The sequence below is a fragment of the Bemisia tabaci genome, chromosome 2 (assembly GCF_918797505.1).
Source record: "Bemisia tabaci chromosome 2, PGI_BMITA_v3".
NCBI lineage: Eukaryota > Metazoa > Arthropoda > Insecta > Hemiptera > Aleyrodidae > Bemisia > Bemisia tabaci.
Window position 1 is genome coordinate 39,402,847 of NC_092794.1, and position 20,853 is coordinate 39,423,699.

The following is a 20,853-nucleotide window of genomic DNA, read 5'->3' on the forward strand; positions in this document are numbered from 1 at the left end:
TCCAAAGTTCTGCTTGCTGATGACTCCTTTGCAGATCCGGATGAGGTGGACGGGCTTTTGGGTGCCGATCTCTTTCCTCGCATCCTCAATGGTCAGAACTTCAGTTTCGGACCATCTGCTCCTATGGGCCTGAACACTATCTTCGGTGTAATTCTTATAGGACCCACAAGCTGCGAACCCGCAAACCGCGAGAGCTCCGCCGCCGTTGCACTCCTGACACATAACAGCTTCTGCGACAAATTGGAACGATTCTGGGAACTCGAAGAGGTTCCTACTTCCAAACGCCTATCCGCCGACGAAGAACTCGCCGAAAAAATCTATACTGAAACTACCGTCCAGCAGTTGAATTGGCGCTATATGGTTCGCTTGCCTTTTAAACCGAATCATGCAGAGTTGGGCTCCTCCCGAACCCAAGCTCAAAGTCAGTTTGCGTCCTTAGAACGCCGCTTCGCCAAGGATCCAAACTTTCACGCGCAGGACGTCAGCTTTATGGAAGAGTACCTCGCAAATGGGTACATGTCAGAGGTTGATCCTCACTCACAAGAGGCAGCCACTGGATATTACCTCCCTCATCATGGTGTTCTCCGCGATTCGACCACCACTCGCTTACGTGTCGTCTTTAATGCTTCAGCGCCGTCATCCAATGGTGTATCCTTAAACGACATCCTGCTCCCTGGAGTTCCTCTGCAGAAGGATATCCGAGACATTCTGTTGGACTTCCGAAGACACGCCGTAGTTTTCACCGCCGACATAAAGCAAATGTTTTTACAGGTGGATTTGCATCCTGACGACAGAAAGTACCAGTTAATCTTATGGAGGAAATCCCCAGATGAGCCGCTCAAGATTTACTCGCTCAACACTGTGACCTTCGGTATTACGTCATCACCATTCCTGTCTATTCGGACTCTTCTACGCTTAGCGGATGAGTACGGTCATCTTTATCCCAGAGCAGCTGAAGTTCTGCGTAAAATCGTATTTGTTGACGATATCTTAGGAGGCGATAAGAGTGCACCTCTAGCCAAACAGCGTCTTGACGAAATAATCGAACTCTTACGGTTGGGAGGATTTGTACCCAGGAAATTCACTTCGAACGCTAAAATCCTCTCTAGCTATCCAGTTGAAGATTTGGCGCCGCCCAAACTCGACGATCCGGATAACCCAAGACATTCTATCCTTGGTTTGGACTGGATTTCAACCAAGGATTGCTTTACCTATCTCACGAATCCTCGTCCTCATCTTCACACCAAACGAGGTGTTCTCTCGCAGATTGCAGCCCTCTATGATCCATGTGGGTGGATAGCTCCGGTAGTTTTTTCAGCAAAGGCATTCATGCAGGAGATGTGGACTCGACGCATAGATTGGGATGATCCACTACCCGACGATTTGAAGAAACGATGGGATCGTTTTCTCGCTGCTCTGCCAAATCTACGACGGATCACGATTCCACGCCTTCTCGGCATTCCTGATGCCATCAATCAGATCCACGGATTTTGCGATGGGTCCGAGGTTGGTTATAGTGCCGTTCTCTATCTCCGTTCTGCTCCCGCCGATGGATCTCCCGCCGTAACCTCTCTGGTCATAGCTAAAACTCGCGTGGCCCCCCTTAAGCGTATAAATATTCCTCGCCTCGAGCTGTCAGGAGCCACTCTCCTCGCCAAACTTCTAACAGCTTACTTACCAGATCTTAAAAAATACTTCGCTCCCGAGAAGATTTTTTGCTGGACGGATTCTTCCACAGTCTTATCTTGGGTTCACAGCCCATCCTATAAACTAAAGACCTTCGTGGGCAACAGGGTTGCCTCCATCCAGGAACTTCCCTCGGACGTCATCTTGCGACACTGTCGTTCAGCTGACAACGCTGCGGACCCCGCCTCCCGCGGTCTCTCACCCGCCGATCTTCCCGGTCATTCCATTTGGTGGAACGGTCCAGCCTGGTTAGCCGAACCGCCGGAGAAATGGCCGCAATCTGTACCGCAATCTGCAGACGAATCTCGTCTTGAAATAAAGGCGATAGCGCCTGTGTTAGTCGCTAAAGGATTACCGCCTCAGTTTATTTCCTTCTCAAGCTGGTCCAAAGGACTGAAGGTATTCAGCTGGGTCCTCCGGTTCTACCGAAACGCTCGTAAACGAGTTGCCTCTAAGACATCCAAAAGAACTGAACTGATTCCTGCCGACCGCATCATCAACGAAGTGCCGATTCTCCTTGAAGAACAGCAAAGAGCTCGGCAGCAGCTCTTGAAGCTCATACAGAAGCAATCCTTGGCCGAAGAGCTCCATCATCTGAAAAAGGGTCAACTATGCTCCCCTCGTTATCAACATCTAGCTCCCTTTATCGACGACCAGGGATTAATCAGAGTTGGCGGTCGCCTGAAGCATTCAGGGCTTCCTACCGACACGAAACATCCGATTCTTCTCCCTAACGATCATCCTATGATTCCTCTTCTCGTTCGTCACATACACGAAACTTGTCTTCATGCTGGAGCGCAGCTTACCCAGGCTCATCTGTTTCGCCGATTCTGGATAATAGGTGGAAGAAGAGTGATCCGCTCGGTAATCCACAAATGCATTCCTTGCTTCAGAGCCAAGCCACGAAACGAGGTCCCTCTGATGGGTGACTTGCCTGCCAGTCGAGTCACCGTCAACCCAGCTTTCGCCAAGACCTCCGTTGGCTATGCAGGCCCCTTCAAGGTGAAGGTGCACCAACTAAGAAGCGCTCGACAGGTCCAAGTCTATCTCGCAATCTTAGTCTGCATGTGCACAAAGGCTGTGCACATTGAAGTGGTACACCGTCGGACGACAGAGGCCTTTATACAGGCGCTCCACCGTTTCTCCAGCCGCAGAGGATGCCCAACAGATATTTTCTCCGATTGTGGCACTAACTTTGTGGGTGCCTCAAACGCTTTATCGCGATTAGCCGACGAGAGCGACCCAGACTTCCAGCAATATGCAAAGGCGAACGAGATTAAGTTTCATTTCAATCCGCCAGCAGCACCACACCAGGGAGGCCTCTGGGAGAGTGCGGTCAAAAACGCCAAGAAACATCTGACTAGGATGATCGGCACGCACATCCTCTACCTAGAGGAATTCGAAACGCTGGCTTCGAGAGTGGAGGCCATGCTTAATTCGAGACCCCTCACTCCATTATCAAGGGACCCCAACGACTTCCAGCCCTTGACTCCGGGACACTTCTTAATAGGTCGCCTAGGGTGCGTCAAAAAAAATGAAAGTCTGAAATGTTCCGCTCCCCAGGCGGCAATCGATGACGTTTGGTAAAAAAACATGTTTGCCAAAATTTGGGCCAATTTCAATCATTTTAAATGGTGCCAAAGGTCAATTTTGTGATGAAATTATGATATTTTGGTTTAGACCTCGATTTCGTACAAAAAACTCGATTTTACGCTGAAATCATGCGTTTACGAGAAAAATGTCAAAGAACTCGACTTGTAGAGGATGAAATTTTACACAAGGAGGACGTCTTTGTAACCGATAAAAATCAAATTGAACTAGAAAAACTAAACTCGGTATTTATTTTTTTGGTCCTCAGAATTTCCGAGGTCTTACTAAGTAGAGGTTTAAAAGACTCATTTTTCACGAAAATAAGTCGAAAGAGGGTATAAATGAACTGTAGGCAAGTGTTGAGGATGCAAATGTCATCAGAACTTCCTCAGTTTCAAAAAAAGTTCCAACTATTTTGCACAATCCTCCAAAAAGTGTACGACTCGAGAAGCAGGATCGTGCTATAATAGTAGGGGGAAAGTGCGGTTTCACCGGGAAAAATTGCGTAACAAACTTTCCCTATGTAATCGTCATCAGTAGGTCCCCCTGAACAACTTCCTAAAAGTTAAAAATGGCCCGACCCCGGAATATCCCTCAAAAAAGTTAAAATTGAAAATGGCGGCCGTAATAAGAGGGTCCGGGAAATCGGTATTTTAAAATGCTCATTCTGTCTCATCATGTGAGGTATCATTTCCTATGTAATTTTGGTCGTAGATTTCATAAATAAATTTCGCAAGGCCCTCCGGCTAAAGGGGGCGCTCCAAATCAAAGATGGCGGCGGCCCTCCGGCCAAAGGGGGCGCTCCAAATCAAAGATGGCGGCCAAATGTGAAAGGCAGGAGGTTGCATTTTTTTAAATATTCATCGAAGGAACAAGGAAAGTGAAGTGTCTTTATTTTCATGTATTTATGGCCAAGAAACTTAAATTTGATGTTATAAATGTATTTAATAAAGGAAATTAAAGGAAACATACGACTACCGAGAGAAACGTAAGCTCAGAAGAGGCCTTGAGGGAATTCATTTATGAAATCTACGACCAAAATTACATAGGAAATGATACCTCACATGATGAGACAGAATGAGCATTTTAAAATACCGATTTCCCGGACCCTCTTATTACGGCCGCCATTTTCAATTTTAACTTTTTTGAGGGATATTCCGGGGTCGGGCCATTTTTAACTTTTAGGAAGTTGTTCAGGGGGACCTACTGATGACGATTACATAGGGAAAGTTTGTTACGCAATTTTTCCCGGTCAAACCGCACTTTCCCCCTACTATTATAGCACGATCCTGCTTCTCGAGTCGTACACTTTTTGGAGGATTGTGCAAAATAGTTGGAACTTTTTTTGAAACTGAGGAAGTTCTGATGACATTTGCATCCTCAACACTTGCCTACAGTTCATTTATACCCTCTTTCGACTTATTTTCGTGAAAAATGAGTCTTTTAAACCTCTACTTAGTAAGACCTCGGAAATTCTGAGGACCAAAAAAATAAATACCGAGTTTAGTTTTTCTAGTTCAATTTGATTTTTATCGGTTACAAAGACGTCCTCCTTGTGTAAAATTTCATCCTCTACAAGTCGAGTTCTTTGACATTTTTCTCGTAAACGCATGATTTCAGCGTAAAATCGAGTTTTTTGTACGAAATCGAGGTCTAAACCAAAATATCATAATTTCATCACAAAATTGACCTTTGGCACCATTTAAAATGATTGAAATTGGCCCAATTTTTGGCAAACATGTTTTTTTACCAAACGTCATCGATTGCCGCCTGGGGAGCGGAACATTTCAGACTTTCATTTTTTTTGACGCACCCTAAGGTCGCCCTCTGACATCCGTTCCTGAGGAATCTATTCCTGAAAAGGATATCCCGCGAGTCCGCCGTTGGTACTTAGTCACGGCGCTATTCCAACAGATCTGGCGACGATGACAGCTGGAATACGTCCATAGTCTCCAGCCCCGTCAAAAATGGACGAAGGATCCGCCACCACTACGAGTGGGTACATTAGTCCTTATTCATGACCCTCACGCTCCAACTCTTGCCTGGAAAATGGGTCGGGTAAGCGAAGTTTTTCCCGGTTCAGACAACCGCGTCAGGGTTGCAGAAGTGAAGACCTCGACCGGCAGCCTAAAGACGCCAGTTATAAAGCTGTTTCCTCTTCCGATCGAAGTTTAGTCGTCTGTCTCGTTCTCCGCCTCTTTCTGTTTGCCGCTTCTCATGTTTTCTTTTCGACCTTCCTAATGTATTTATTCTATTCTATTTTGTTCTGTCACTCTATCTAATTTTGATTTTGTGTTTCCTTCAGCTACACGATGACCAGCTCCGACTCAGATGTCTTTAGCTTAGCCCCTCCTTCTATCTCGGAGTTTTGGTGGGATGACGTCCAAATTCCACAAGGAACTTCATCGATCAGGTGCGTCTGGTGCCACTCCGTGACCCACATAGTGTTTCGATGTCCAAATGTTGGACGCCTGTCTCCCGATCAGCTTCTTCGCCGTTGCCAGGAGGAACGCCGTTGCTTCAATTGTTTCGGTAATCATTCCAGACGGTATTGTCGGAGCACCAAAAATTGCCGTGTATGTAATGCCAGTCATCACAGCATGCTGCACGGCGCAACACCCCACTCAGCCCCGCAACCGGACTCAACCTCGCAACTTGGACAGGACGCAGCACCAGACCCCACGGTTGTGCCACGGAATCAGCCGCTGAGTTGTGATCCAGCCCCCGCGTCAGCTCTTTGTCCTGACTGCGACATCGATGCATACGTGTGGGACCAATCACCCAGGGCACGCGGCAATGCCATTGCCACCATCGCCCGTTGGAACCGTACACCTGAATTTCCGCCGGTCCACGCCTTCAATAGGCCCCTGTTCCCTCGGGCGTTCGTAACCCTGCGAGTTCACTCCTTGCGGGAATGCTAGGACGCCTAGTGGATCTCCGCCGTAGCTTCTAGTTTTGGTTTCTCCGCCGTAATCACCTTTTGCTTTGTTGCTTTTCTTCGTTGCCTTCTTTGTTTGCTTTTCTAAAACTCCAGAGAGTTCTAGGTGGGGGGTATGTTCCCGTCGGACACCGGTAGGTCGCGGCACCTAATACCGCTGTACCTAATCCTTGTTATCACCGCCGCGTCTCCTTTCCCCCCTTCGCGCCGCGCCTACCTCGAACCGCGGCTAGACCCGCGGCTAGCGATTTTCAACACTGGTTTCAGTACTGATTGGGTAACCACCGCATTTTCGTGAATCAGTCGCGTTCTCTGTTTTCCTCGCCTTTTGCTTGCCGTATGTAAGTGCCACGTATTTCCGCTGTACGCTCTTTTCTTTTCTCCTATATTTATTTATTGGCTTACCGCCGCTTTCTGACTGTTAAAGTGCTTAACGCCGTAAATCATATAGGTATCATATTCGGATAGTTCATGCGAGCATGGCTATCTTAATAATAATGTGCTAAACGCCGCAATTCTCGGGTGAATATCCAGCCTTTCAGCATGTGACCAGCTTCCAGCCCTTTTGGACCTGCTCGTCCCTCGCCAGCCCGCTTGCAGCCCCTTTCAATGCATTCCGTTTTAAGGTAGGCTCAATTTGCCATCTAGTCTCACAGCGCTGAGTTCCATTATGCAATTTTCTGTGTCTTCTTGCGATTTCATCTTTCATCATTTTCTCTGCATCATATCACTTCTTTTTCTTTTTCTTTCGAGCCTCGGCTCCAACAGTCGTCCTGAAATTCGGCAAGTGCACACGTCAAGAGCACTCTAGAAATAATTCGCCTGGGTGCTGATTTTCAATTTTTTTCCAAAATGGCGGCGGTGAAGCCCTGAAGTTTGAGAATTTTCCGCCCGTTCGCTGTGAAAAAATAAGGGGGCAGGGGGGGGGGGGGGGTAAATGTGTTTCTTTTGACCCGAAAATTCAGCGATGTTGATATTCTAAAAAAGATATCCAGGAGAAATTGCAAAGTTCTGCAGTATTTTCAAAATGTCAGCGCCACTTTTCCATTAAATTCACGATTTTCAAGGTATTCGGGGCGAAAACCGTGGGGGACCGGGATTTGTTTTGATCCAACCGACTTAAAACTTGGTATAACCTGGGTCTTAAGGCTCGTCAATGAGGTTGAAGAATAGAAAGACATGAGTCATATTTTTTTTTCAAAATGGCGACGGGTATTCTGATAAATTTTCTAATTTTTTCCGTTTTTTCCGCAGAAAAAGGGGGCTGGGGGTACAATAATGGTCGGATTGACCTGATTTTTGGTCGGCGCGTGTAATTAATTTGTTCAAACAATAACATGAATAAAATTGGTGATTGGGTGATTGAGCCGGCCGAAAAAATTGTTCGCCTCGAAAACTAAAAGAAATCAGTGGTGTTACGCTGCAGAAAGAAGGAGGGCTGTGGAGCCCTTAGTGACGGTGCGGTGGATCAAGACTGAAGGAATCTTGTCAAAAAAATACCTGTGAAGAATGTTTGGGCCAAGTCTCATGTTCCTATCGCATCAGCACTTTTTTTACCAGAGGAAAATGTATTGAAGTCCAATCACTGAATATGAGACAAAAAAACATAAAAGGAGGGGGGGGGGGTAGCGACCCCTAAAAGTTGTTCGTTTTCGCTGAAATTCGGGATTTAGGGGTTTTTACAAACTAGATCTGAATTCCGATTGGGCCGGCTGAAAATTCGAAAGTCGATTCCTTCAATGGACATTTGTATTGTATACATAACATGGTTCAATTTTCAGCCAAATACTATCGATAAAAAGTAACTAAATGAGTGAGCAAATTGCACTGGTAAAAAAAGGGGAGGGACGAAAATACGTGCAAAACTACAAAACATGGAAAGCGGCAGAGCGGATGGGGGTTCTTACGCAACACGCTGTGCGGCCTGGACGATGGGCTAAAGAGGAGCCACTGCTCGGCTTGCGGCGTGAGCGTCAAAACGGGACGGGAAGAACGGGACGTTCCGAGTCTTAGGCCCTGTCCACACGAGCGCGGTTCGAGGAACCTATTCGACGAACTGCTCAGTTCCCGGAACTTATTCCTTGAAACGAGGCATGCTGTCCACACGAGTTCGCCCGAACTGAAACCAGAACTTCAATAAAACTATACAATTATCGCAAAATAATAGATTATTACGGCCGCCAAAGTAACAAAAATAAATGTGAAGACATGTAAAGGACGTAAAAAACAAAAACAAACAAATTCACATCAAAAGAAATATATATATAGAAGTTTGGAGTACGGGGGAAGTTCCGGGTTTCGGTGGAATAAGTTTTTAGCTCAGCTAAAACTTGTTCCGGGAACAAGTTCCTCGGAATAAGTTCCGCGAACCGCGCTCGTGTGGACAAGGCCTTAGCGATTTGATGACTAATCGCAGGTCACTCCCCTCGGCCCTTCCTTGGAGCGCGAGCGCAGCGCGCTGCTCTTGCCTTCGATGCGCTCTTTTGTTCTTGCTTTCCGTAGGGGTTGAGCTTGCTTTTTTTGGAGCAAGTGCCCTCCACTCCCTCCAGTTTTGTAATGTGTCGTGACCCTATATTTCAAAGAGCAGGACAGTCTCAATCCTGTTTTTAACCAAGGAAGGTAGTTTTTTTGAAAAACTCATGTGATTAAAAAAATTCTTACTAGGTCTAGTGTTGGATTCAGAAATAACTCAAATAAGTGGCAAAATCTGAGAGTAAGAGGAAACATTTACCCCAATTAGCATTGTCATCTACTTTCTAGGTGGTGCTCATCAAGAAAATGTTTACTTTCTGGGTAGAACGATTTTCTTGAAAGAAAATAGGTATGAAGTAGATCTAGAAAATAGACACAAGAAAATAGACAGAAAATACCTTTTTTCCTTGCATTTTCTTAAAAGAAAACATTAAGAAATTGGCTAGAAAATAATTCTACTTTCAATAAATTTTCTATCTTTTTTCCAAATGGAAAGTTTACAGAACGTAGACCTATGAAATAGATCTATTTTCTTCGGTCAGACTTTTGACTCACAATGTTTTTTCTTTCTATCCTCTAGATAACTCTCATTTTATTGGTATTTTCTAGAAGTTTTCTTAGTATTTTTTTTTTTCAAGGAAAAAAATCTATTTTGCTACTTGGGTATCCTTCAACGCTTAAAAATATTTGGAAAAAGTTTAGAAAAATAAATTATTAAGTAAGACAGCAAGAAACGAGACCACTTTTGGACTGCATATGTGATGTGGCTTGGTTCCAAGCCACATCACGATTTGCCAAATATAATTAAACAATTTGATTTTGGCGCGTACACGTAGTATACCGCCTTTGCGATCGTTTCGACCCCCCACTCGATACAATAACCGAGTACCTTAGTTCCTTACCGAACAGTGACTACCGCGAACTTCTGAGATTTTCCAAAGCGTGTAAAAAGTTTATTTATCCGTCAATAATTATGATTTAAAGTTGTTTCTCATTCTGGGGCTTTCTAGTTTATGTGCAGTGAATACCAAGAGTCTACGTTACTTGCTTTTTTTAAAAAAACCTAAGAATGCGACGCGCTGATTTAAAATATGCATATAAAAGCAGAAGCAGACGAACTGATTCGAGGATTGCTGAGCAGGTCAGCACTCTTCAAATGAGAATTTTACTCCTTCGTTTCGTTTAAAACGTTGCATAGACAGATGTCTACACCCCTGTTATGCTTTTCAAAATTTGGTACCACTGCTCTGATAGCGAAGGCCAGCCACGATAGCCGTAAGTGTAATCTGTGATGAGCCTCAAAACTCATTAGACCATGTGCTAACCATAACACATACAGAAATCAGTTTGCTTTTACAGAAAACCACTTACCCTTCTCCTCCCCGCATACCGGACCTCTGTCCCGACACCGAGGCAGTTTCTTTTGTCCTCCCGAGCGACCCGACCCGGACCCTCACCCTGGATTTTACGCTTGATTAACCATTTCACCGTCACGCTAGGATTCGTTCAATTTTCAAAAAAAAATTAATTCGCATGTACTTAGCAATTTTTTCCTTACTCTCCGTTAAAAGACGAATTAAAAGAGGTCTCATTCATAAAAATCAGCCGAATAGAAGAGAAGTTACAATATTCGAAATCCGAAGAAATCAACGGAACTTCTCCGGACAAAAAATAAAATGAAGGGAAAAAAAGAAATGTATAAATTACAATTAAATATAATTGATCTCAGAATTTGACAAGCAATTCAATTATATAACGGAAAGAAAATTGGGAGAAATTACAAAAATTTGCCTCTTGCAAGGGGCTTCCTTGTAAGAATTTTGACCTGAAGACAAGGTTTGAATAGCAGCAGTACTCCATACAATACACGGTGTGCCTGAACGAACATTTTTTTTTTTTGTTAAAATCGAAAATTCTTTATATTTTTCAACTACAGTTAGTCCAGTCATTCTAGCCAAAAAAAGGGCCTAACCTCGGACAAATTAGCACAAACTTCTCTTGTGTTGTAAAGCGCTCCAAAACATGTCTAGAGCCCCCTAAAAAAAGTTTACCATTAGCCCCCCTCGGGAACACAGTCAAAATTGCGTATAACAAAATGGCGGCCGTCTGAAATTACGTATAAATTGATTCTTGACTTCGTCAGCGTTTTTCCGATTTTGCGTATTTCTAGTGCATCCAGTGAAAAAAATCATTCTTGTCGTTTTTTTAGAGGATAAAATTTTGCTTACAAATATATATTTGTTTTTTTAATTTCGACTTGTTGGTGCCGAGCTACGAGGTCCGACACCGAAAAAAAAGGCTAGAATTTTCTTGAAATTTCAAGTTTGGTTTGTAACTTTTAAAATACAGCTTGGGCAGAATTTTTTCTCTCAAAACTGTTGGCACCAATGGAAAGAGCATGAAATTTTCTTTTCAAAACATATATTACATCAAAATTTAACTGAAGGTATAAGACCTTTATAGGGCCTTTATGGAATGGTGTCAAATTTGACATTTTTTACTTTGTGTAAATTTTGGCTTGAATTTCGATTAGTGTGACCCTTTTTCACGAATATTCGACTATTTTTGAAATAAATTTTGTTATTAATTTAGTCATGGTACATAGTAAGGGGAGAAGCACCTTAGAGGGATGGTCAACGGGGGGGGGGGGGGGGGGCGTACCTGATCCGTTTACTGTTTGGCCTATCGCAGCTAAAGATTCTAAGAAAAAAACTGTAAAACACCTGGTTGTCGGCAGATTTTCATGAAATTTGGTGTACCCCGGTATATTGATCTAGGAAATTCGAATTTGACGTTACTTTCAGTCTGAATCAAAATTCAAGATGGCGGAAAAAAGATGGCGGCAATAATTTGTTAGATACCTGTTTATCGACTGATTTGCATTAAACTTGGTATAACCCTGTATTTAGCCCTAGAGAATTTGAATTTGATGTCGAATTTAACCGGAATTGAAATCAAAGGTGGTGGGAAGAAGGTGGTGACCATATTTTTTTAAAATTAAAGATGACAGGTACAATTTGAAAACTACCTATTTATCGGCAGATTTTCATGAAACTCGGTGTATCCTGGTATTTTGATCTGGTAAATTCGAATTTGACGTTACTTTCAGTCTGAATCAAAATTCAAGATAGTGGAAAAAAGATGGCGGCCTTAATTTTTAAAACATCTGTTTGTTGGTTGATTTTCATGACATTGAATATTACCTCTAGTATTTTGACCACAGTTTCTCGGTTTTGGTTTGAAAACTTATATTATAAGGTAAAAAGACAGGAAAAAAAAGTAATTGAGGGGCTCGGAGGACAAGGCACATAGGTGCAGATTTCGAAAAAAATGACACATTAGTGGTTCCAACTAATTCTAGGTTTAAAATAAAGTCTGTGAAAAATTCACCGGAAGCATCCAATGCTTAAGCATCAAAATAAGAGTTTGAACTCTCTTTCTGCCATGAGGCTGTGTATAATAGTTAGCAACTTTAAACATGTTTTTCTCGAAATAGCTCGAGGAGGTGCACTTATGCACCTCGTCCTCCAAGCTGTTTAATTGAGAGTATAAGTGTTAAAACGTAATTTTTTCAGTATCGTCGAATATTTAATTGACACAGATTAAGAAATACAAAGCCGAATGATGAAATAAAATATGTACTAATATTTTACTCGGTCTATTGAAAGCTAAATAGTATTAAATAATGTGCGAAATGATGTCGCATATTCGGCTGACAAGATGCCGAGGGCAGTAAAATTTTCATGTTTTTATTATTTTCCTTCTTATTTACTTAGATTTCACCATTTCACACGAGCCTGCGGTACGTCACGTAAAGCATAGATGCATACCCCTCTCCCCTGTTGACAACCCCGCCCCCCGCTGACATTTGTACTTTCGTTATAATCCTTGTTTGCGCTTACGCTAGAGTTGGCCGTCCAAAAGTTCCAAACCTTCAACGGTGTGTTGAATTTATCATAATAACTATTAGTTTTACTATTGATTCCTCCGACGCAAAAAGACCCGCTCCCCGAGCTGCCGCCATTACACAGCCCAATCCCTCACGTAAAGCGCTGCGCGGCGGCGGCTGTGCTCGCATTGTAACTTCCCTCATGTGAGATGTCCCATTCCGCAATATTTTTAAAAACCCTTAAATGTACAGATTTCGCCAAGCTCTGTCCTATTCGTTTATTTTTACGTGATTGTATGCATAAATACGATGGTTGTCTTCACTTTGTATGCGTGAATCTGTTACTTCCGTACTGGCGGTCATAATATATCCATTTGCGCTCTTTGTAGAAAGCAGGGAGGAGGAGGTGGGTCAGTTTCCCCTCCTATTATTTTTTTTATATTATGCTAATTAATTTTTGCTCTCCAGAAATTATTTAAATAACTTCTCACGATTGATGGAATATTTGCTGTATTGATATGACCTTTTGAGGGATGGTTTTTGCAACATTCTATAAATATTGCCATTTTTTACAATTTTAAATAAAGCCGTGTCAAACCCAAATATTATGGAAATTTTTGAAACAAGGTACCCTATTTTATTGTAAATTTTATGTACTTTCACGTGGTTATAGTGGTTTTTTGATCAAACACTTTTGAAGTGCTTAAAAATTAGGGAAATGGAGCTAAAAACGGACTTTTCTCAGAAAAGTGTCATTTTTGATCCCAGAAAAAATTACCCTACCGGCAAATATAATTGCTTAAAAGGATGTTGAACATACTTTTCTAGACCAAAATTTAACGTACTTTTCAGTTACATCATTTACTTTATCTTTATAGCTCATTTTAAAGCAATAAAATCGCAAAAATAACAAAAAAGTTAAATTTCATCATTTTTTTCTTAACTTTTTTTAAACCAAAATTTAGTGCTAAGACCCCTCAGAAAGGTTTTACGGCAAGTTTTAATAGCACTAGGTTATGGGAAATTTCATGAACTTTTCATTTCGCACCTTGTTTTTTTTCTTAAACGCCTTTTAACACGTAAAAAATAAGAAAAACCGCGGGAAAATTTTTTTCGGACAAATTGCAATTTTTTTCAACATTGCCTCCGCATTTTCACGAGAGACGCCAAAAATACAAATAAAGGTATATTTCTTACACAAAATTTTACCAGCTTTTCGATGATTACCATGGTTTGATTGAAAAAATTGTTTGCAGCCATGAAAAACCACAAAAACATGAGACAACGCCTTGTTATTGAACAATTTGTACTTTTTTAACGTCTCAAAAATTGGCTTCTAAGTACACTTAAATACCTTCAAAAATTTATTCATTAACATTTTTTTAACTTTTATGTGCTATTACATTGGTACCATAAAATTTACTTCAAACAAAAATGACTAAACTTGAAAATTTTGGGTATATGTTAAGAAAAAGGTTCTAAACAGAGCAGCCGGGTTTTCTAATAGACAACTTTAACGCCTTATCTAACTCTCTTTAAAAAATTCGAAACAGTAATTTCAGGTATGAAATTTTTTGGAAATTTTATGCTCTAAACAATTATTACCATCGTTGATTCCTATCGTTAGTTTCCAGCTGTCAAAAAGTCAAAAATCGTTGAAATTCTGCAATATCTAGAGAAATCATTTTTTAGCGTAATTCCCTTAAATACGCTTTTCAGGTACATGTTGTAAAATTTAAAGGAAAACCAGTGTGTTATTTGTCTTACAAATTTTATAACCTTTCAAAAAAGTATATATAAGTTGTACTTTTGTTGAAAAATAATTGATCGAAAGCGCTGGAAACGCAAAAAAACAGCTGAATTTGTTGTTAAATATTGACTTCATGCTTTTGAATGATTCGTCTCACAATGAGGTCGTAAAATATAAAAAGGTAAAATGAATAGATATACTTATGTAAAATTTAGCGTACTTTTCAGTGGTGTCGTTGTTTTTAACCTTTAATTAATTATTTTGACCTAAAAATGGTCAAGAACGCGAAAAATCGTGAATTATCAGCAGATTTTGCCGGTTGTTGTTTTTAAATAGTAAAATTCGGAAAGAAAAAAAATAATAAAAGCCTAAGTTTTTTATATGATTCTTAATCAAAATTTAATGATCTTTAAATCTGATCTCCAGCAATTTTTTTGTTTAACGCATTATTTGTGAGTTATAAATGAAAATCCGTATGCACGTCCTCTTTGAAAATCGCCGCAAGCCGCCATTTTGAAAAACTGCAATTTGACCACTTTCCCGGTGGAATTTTGTAAACTTTTTTTCTCTCTTATTGGGTACCTAGAGACCCTATATACCAAAGGAAAAGTTTGTGCTAATTTGTCCGAGGTAAAAAGCTAGAATGACTGGACTAAGTGTCTCTTAAGTCGTTTAAGCTAAAAAAAAAATCTTGTCAAGATTCTGGAAAGTAAAGGCGCTTTAAAAGTATTCTGGGGCCATAATAGCTAAATCACCGGGAGTAAATCCCGTTATATTTTTAAAAAGAAATTGACACCATACTTTAATGCCTTAGTTCCTTAAATATACGATCTTTTTAAGCACTTAAACATTTATACCACCAATTTTAGCCATGGGGTGATTTCCTGAGAGCCGATAATATCACGAATTTCTCATAGAACCTTTCAAAAATGGCTTGCTTTTTGGGCAGCCGATTCGGTCATCGAACCGGGATTTAAATGGAAGCTGATAATAACACAAAGCTCTGAGAAAAATTTTGAGATGAGTATAGGAACGGTTTGTAAATAACGAGGAGAGGCGGGCAAAGCGGCTAAAATCCTATCTAATTTTTGACATTATTCTGTTGAATGGATGTTGCCGCGGACTGCTAACTGTGTCCACTCATGGTTTCTGTTCTGGTTCCGGTTTTCTGATATGCATATCGATACGTGAGTATTTTTACACGTAGAATCCAATGTTCACGTCAGGGAGTCGGCACAATTCGATTTTTTCGATTTTATACGGAAAATTGATGGTTTTTCGCGATTGAAATTATTATTGTTTCATGGAAAGTAAATGCACCCAAAATGACTACCTATAGCATATTGATTTTTACATATTTGCACTCAAGACATTGGTTGGTAAATTCTGCAACGAGTGGAAGCATCGACTTGGTGTATCAAGTTTCTGCAATTTTTTACGGCAAATCGGTAGATTTTCGGGATGTAGATTGCTTACTTTCAATTCATGAATGAATAAAGCATGGACATGGTTGAACTTCTTTGCATGGAAATACGTTTAAAATAACAAAATCAAGACAAATCTAATGGAATTGCATTTATATCGAGTCAATTTCTTTTCAATAATGTAACGGGATTTATGATGCCGGTGATTTGGGTATTTTAGTCCCAAAATACCTTTAAATCGACTTTATCTTTCAGGAGTTCGACAAAATTTTTTCCTTCTTCGCTCAAATTATTACGTGCTTAGCACTTTTCTTTAAGAATCTAATACGGTTTTGCTTGGGGCAGATCAAAAAACTTAAACTCGTTCGAGTGGCTTTTTCCATTCACACTACACGGTCTCGTCAAAGTGCGTCGTTGACCTCGCAGTGTTGGATCGTATGAATTCTCTTGTTGTGCTACTTGCCTATTTTGAAATTACTGTAAATGAAAACTAAAGGGGTTTATATGTGCGAGTTACCTAATGACGCGCCTTATCAACACATTGTGTTGGAGTTCACTGCTTGTTTTACATAAAAACGATTGTGCGGATTTTCTCGCAAATTTCAGCGGATGTTCTGCACAGTGTGAAGCAAATTCCCCAATAATATGCAAATGAATCCACACAAAGGTTCCATTATGAAATACTTAATCAATTGCCAGTTAAATGTGACAATAGCTGATGTGGCTTGGTTCCTTTTTGCTAGCCGCCGTCCACTTTTCTAGACGTTCCATCAGATGTTATCCGTGAAGAAGATTAGAAGGGAGTTGTTGCAGAGGATCTAAATTTTAAAAATTTTCCAGGAACTCTCCGTGAAATTGTAGGACGGTTTGCGCTTTAAACTCTTCCCGCCCTCATGGTGAACGCTACAGTTTGCCCTGTAAAAAAACACGGTGCACGTTACTAAAAAGATGAGAAAATAATATTCAATCATCCCATTGTTCTCCATCATACCCTCCCAAATCATATCACCAATTGAATCTCGTGATTGAGAATGGGTCCTGGACGGTTTGCTGCTCATCGGGAAAAGAGTCAACCTGAAGGACTCAGACGTATGCTCATGCGGACAAATCGCCACCATCGACCGTGTTCACCCTCAATGTAAACAACTCCATAATATTCTAAAAGCCAGCTGCGTTTTTGGCGTCACTACTGCGGCACGCATGAAACTCTCCAAGAAGATAGTTCTGACCTCCCTAGTAACGGATTGGGTTATATCAGACCTCAAAAGTGGTGCATCTGGCCACTGCGCCCCGCATAAAACGGAAAAAACCGTGTTTGAAATCGCCCGGAAGAGCCACCTTACGGCTCCTGAAAAGTTCTGTGACCCTGATATTTTACAAACGTATTGTACGGATACATTCGGAGGTAATGCTAGCCTAGCGGATGAATCCAAGTTCATGCGGCTGATCGACAGACCTCAAAAGTGGCTCTTCCGTGCCACGAAATCGCACGAAACAGCGACTTTACTGCTCCTGAAAAGTGGTTTTACGTCATTTCATGACCTGGATATGGTAAAAACGTACTGTAGACACAGATTTATTTAAAGGTAATGCTAGCCCGGCACGACCTTGAATAGTATAGACCCGCTGAAGCTAGTTTTGCCCGGCAGATGATTTCAAATTCATGCGGCAGATTGGCAGACCTCGAAAAAGGCTCTCTGAGGAGCCATTTTACAGCTCCTGAAAAGTGGTTTCACGTTGTTGTATGGCCTTGATATTGCACAAACGTATTGTGCGGATGCATTTACACCTCAGTTTGCCGCGGCAGACGAATTCGAGTTCATGCGGCTGGCGGCAAACCCTGAAAAAGGCTCCTCTGTTCAATTTCATTGCACGCTAAGTTGGGTTGCGTTAGAGTAGGGTAGGTTGCGTTAGGTTAGGGTAGGTAGGAAAATGCTACGTTAGGTTGGCTTAAGTTTGATAGGTGCGGTCAGGTTTGGATAGGTTGGATGGTTGGGTGAGGTTGGATTTACAAGCGGGATCGTTATTCCTGCGAAAAATAGTTTTCCGTAACCCGCCGTACATGACTCAGTTGACCACAGGAGATTACCCGGGCTCGAAGTCATGTTAGTGAAGAAAGCCTTTCCCCTCATTGATATCGCACCTTCTCCGACCGTATCTCTCACATCTTCGTTTCCCCTCACTGCAGCATGCATCAAATTGCGATTATCCGGATTATACGATCACACGTCATATCTGATCGAATCCGTCGCCCACTTTTACCGATACGGAAGACAAGACTTGTTTCACTGGGTCAACAGTCGGTTAGTTTAATTTCATTTCGAAGAGAACAGAAGATCCATCGCTCTTGGCGCCCTGGCCCTGCTGATATCTAGGCGCCAGTGTAAGGCGCCATGCAAGCAGGGGGGGGGGGGGGGGGGCAACCAGCCTTAGTGTTTGAGCTAATTGAAAATTACTTCGATTTTTTGTTTCTTTATAATATTACTTTCTTTTTAAAAAGTCAAAATATTCAAAACTTGTGTAACACAAGTCGTTTGTTATGGATCACTTCCTTTTATCAGGTATTGTCTTGATTATGATACGAAATTAAAAAAATATTAATCATGTTTCAATCGTGTTTAATCTTCATAGTATTTGCTTTCCTTGTATTTAATACTCGCCCCCCCCCCCCCCAAAGAAAAAAGAAATATTTTATATAAGGGCATAACTTGATGAGATAAAGAAACTGTAAATAATGCTTCAGTCGTTTGTGGATGAAATATTTTGCTCTTACGAAAGCTTTCATGAGTAGTACTAAATAATGCTATTGAAGATTTTTATTAAATTTAAATTAAATGTATTTTCTGTCTCAAGCAATGAGTTCCTTCCAATAATGTGATCAATTTAAAGAGTAAATCAATCAGGAAGAAGAAAACTCCTAAATAAAGATGTAAGTTTTGTACCTATCTTTGAAATTAAAATAATTTATATCATCAGTAGAGGAGTAGAAATGAAACAGCATTGAAAAAAAATCATAGGTCAACAGAAATGTAGAAACAAAGTATAACAAAAATACATCAATACCAACAAAATAAAAAAGTTGAAGCCCAAAGCCTTTCAAAGCTATAATCTGGCTGCATATGAGATTTCTATATTTCATTTGACCTAATCGTAAAACAATTTAATAAAAATAAATACAATCTTCTACGCTATATTTGACACGCCTGTCCTTGAAGACGTATTGAAGAAATCTAAATCCTCAATATTAGTTAACTTTGGTAGAAAGCATCTCGCCAATTGTTAGGAACCAAGAGGAAATAATGAGAAAGCTAGAAAAAATTATTTTTTTCAGGGTCAACGGTGGGCCAAACGCCAAATATTCAACAATAAAATCGAGGTGTTGTAAAATCAAGTAATACTGAGAATGTTGAGAGGAGGGTGGCATATCTCTTGCCGAAAGAGTTAAGATGACCTTGATTAGCATTTGAAGCACCCAAAAGGAAGGAACTTCATAGGGGTTGGTACCCTATAGCTTATTTGACTTAAATATCTGACACGATTAACTGACAGTTTAAAAAAAGAATGAAGATTTGGCAATTAAAAACAATACAACTATTCTCTCAAGATGGATTGCACATGAAAAATGTAAGACGCAATGGCGTGAGTCGTGAACTCGCAGTGCCCCGCTCTAGTTTAAGCAACATTACAAATAAGACAAACGGAAACAAACACAACATGGAAATAGAGGGAGGGAAAGGATGCACGTTAACGGCGGCGCAGAGATACAACTATTCGTGCTTGAAGGACGTCCGTGCTGCGTCTGAAAAATTGAAGGCGCGATGACGCGAAGCGTGAGTTCTCAATGCTGTGCTATATGCTGCCAATGAGGTGTCGCTCAGATTCGGGAGAAAAGTTAAAAAAGAGGCCCGAACACATCTCTCCTACCTTCGGCTGTGTTATTCACGTAGTGCTTGCAGCACCATTACGAATGAAACAAACGGAAACAAACTTAGTGCTTGCAGCACCATTACGAATGAAACAAACGGAAACAAACACAATATGGAAGTGGAGGGAGGGAAAGGGTGCGCGTTTACGACGGCGCAGAGATACAACTATTCGTGCTTGATGGACGTCCGTGCTGCGTCTGAAAAATCGAGGGCGCAATGACGCGAAGCGTGAGTTCTCAATGCTGTGCTATATGCTGCCAATGAGGTGTCGCCAAAGACATAAAGACGGAGGGCTAAAAGCAAAAAATGAAGCTTCTTTTCAACCACCTCTACTATTGGCTAGAGGATTGGCGGCGAAATCGGGACAAGTTTGAATTCAAATGTAGGGCGGGAACTGAATAAAATAATTGCGAAAACAAACTATTCTAGGTTGATTTTTGCCCAAATTCACTTACCCACTCATATTTTGTTAACTTTAGGTTAGTTCTGGTCCGTCGTCGACCGATTAATTTCATTTGGGAGTAACGGTCATCTAAAACTGTAACGGCCTGTTTGAACCTGCAGAACCACCATGAGCAGAAGAAAAACTAACTTTATCTGAGATTACTGCTTGTTACCGAGCAAAAGTAGGTGTAATATAATAGGATGCAGACCAAACTTTCTTAATATATTCGTTTTAGGCATTTAAAATACGTTTCGAAGAAGAAATGTAGAAAAATCAAGAGGACAAGTTCAAATCAAATTTCCGTTTGCCGCCATGGATTCCCGCGCTCATTTACACACTCACACAAGCACCCAGCGCCAAACCAGGCTTCACTTTTTCCCCGTGCTTTTAGATACGAGCACTCCGTCTTTATGTCTTTGGGTGTCGCTCAGATTCGGAAGGGAAGTTTAAAAAGTGGCCCGAACACATCTCTCCTACCTTCGGCTGTGTTATATTCACGTAGTGCCTGAAGCACTATTACGAACAGAGACAAGAGACCCTCCACTGGCCTCCTAGCGACAGGGGGAAGCTTTTACTTTCGGGGTTTCAACAATTCCTTATGGACAATTACTAGGGAGCAACAGTCATCACCCTAGTTTCGGCTGTTGACTTACCTACATAGTCGATGATGAGCTTCGGAGGACGTCATGAGCCAAACAATTTTCCGAAACGTCGGCCATTTTCGGCTTGTTTG

General features: G+C 41.3%; 1 protein-coding gene across 7 annotated transcripts in view; it reads left to right on the forward strand.

Moving 5' to 3' along the window:
* Positions 1-20,853, forward strand: part of LOC109039198 (uncharacterized) — a 223,966-nt gene that overhangs the window by 17,157 nt on the left and 185,956 nt on the right. For 2 of the 7 annotated variants that reach the window (XM_072297309.1, XM_072297310.1), the window contains exon 1: positions 6,538-6,840. The exons of 4 other annotated variants lie outside the window; for them this stretch is intronic. The gene's annotated coding sequence lies outside the window, so the exon portion shown is untranslated. Of the gene's footprint in view, positions 1-6,533; positions 6,841-20,853 lie in introns of those variants that run through there. One more of the 7 variants, XM_072297307.1, reaches the window with a different exon arrangement.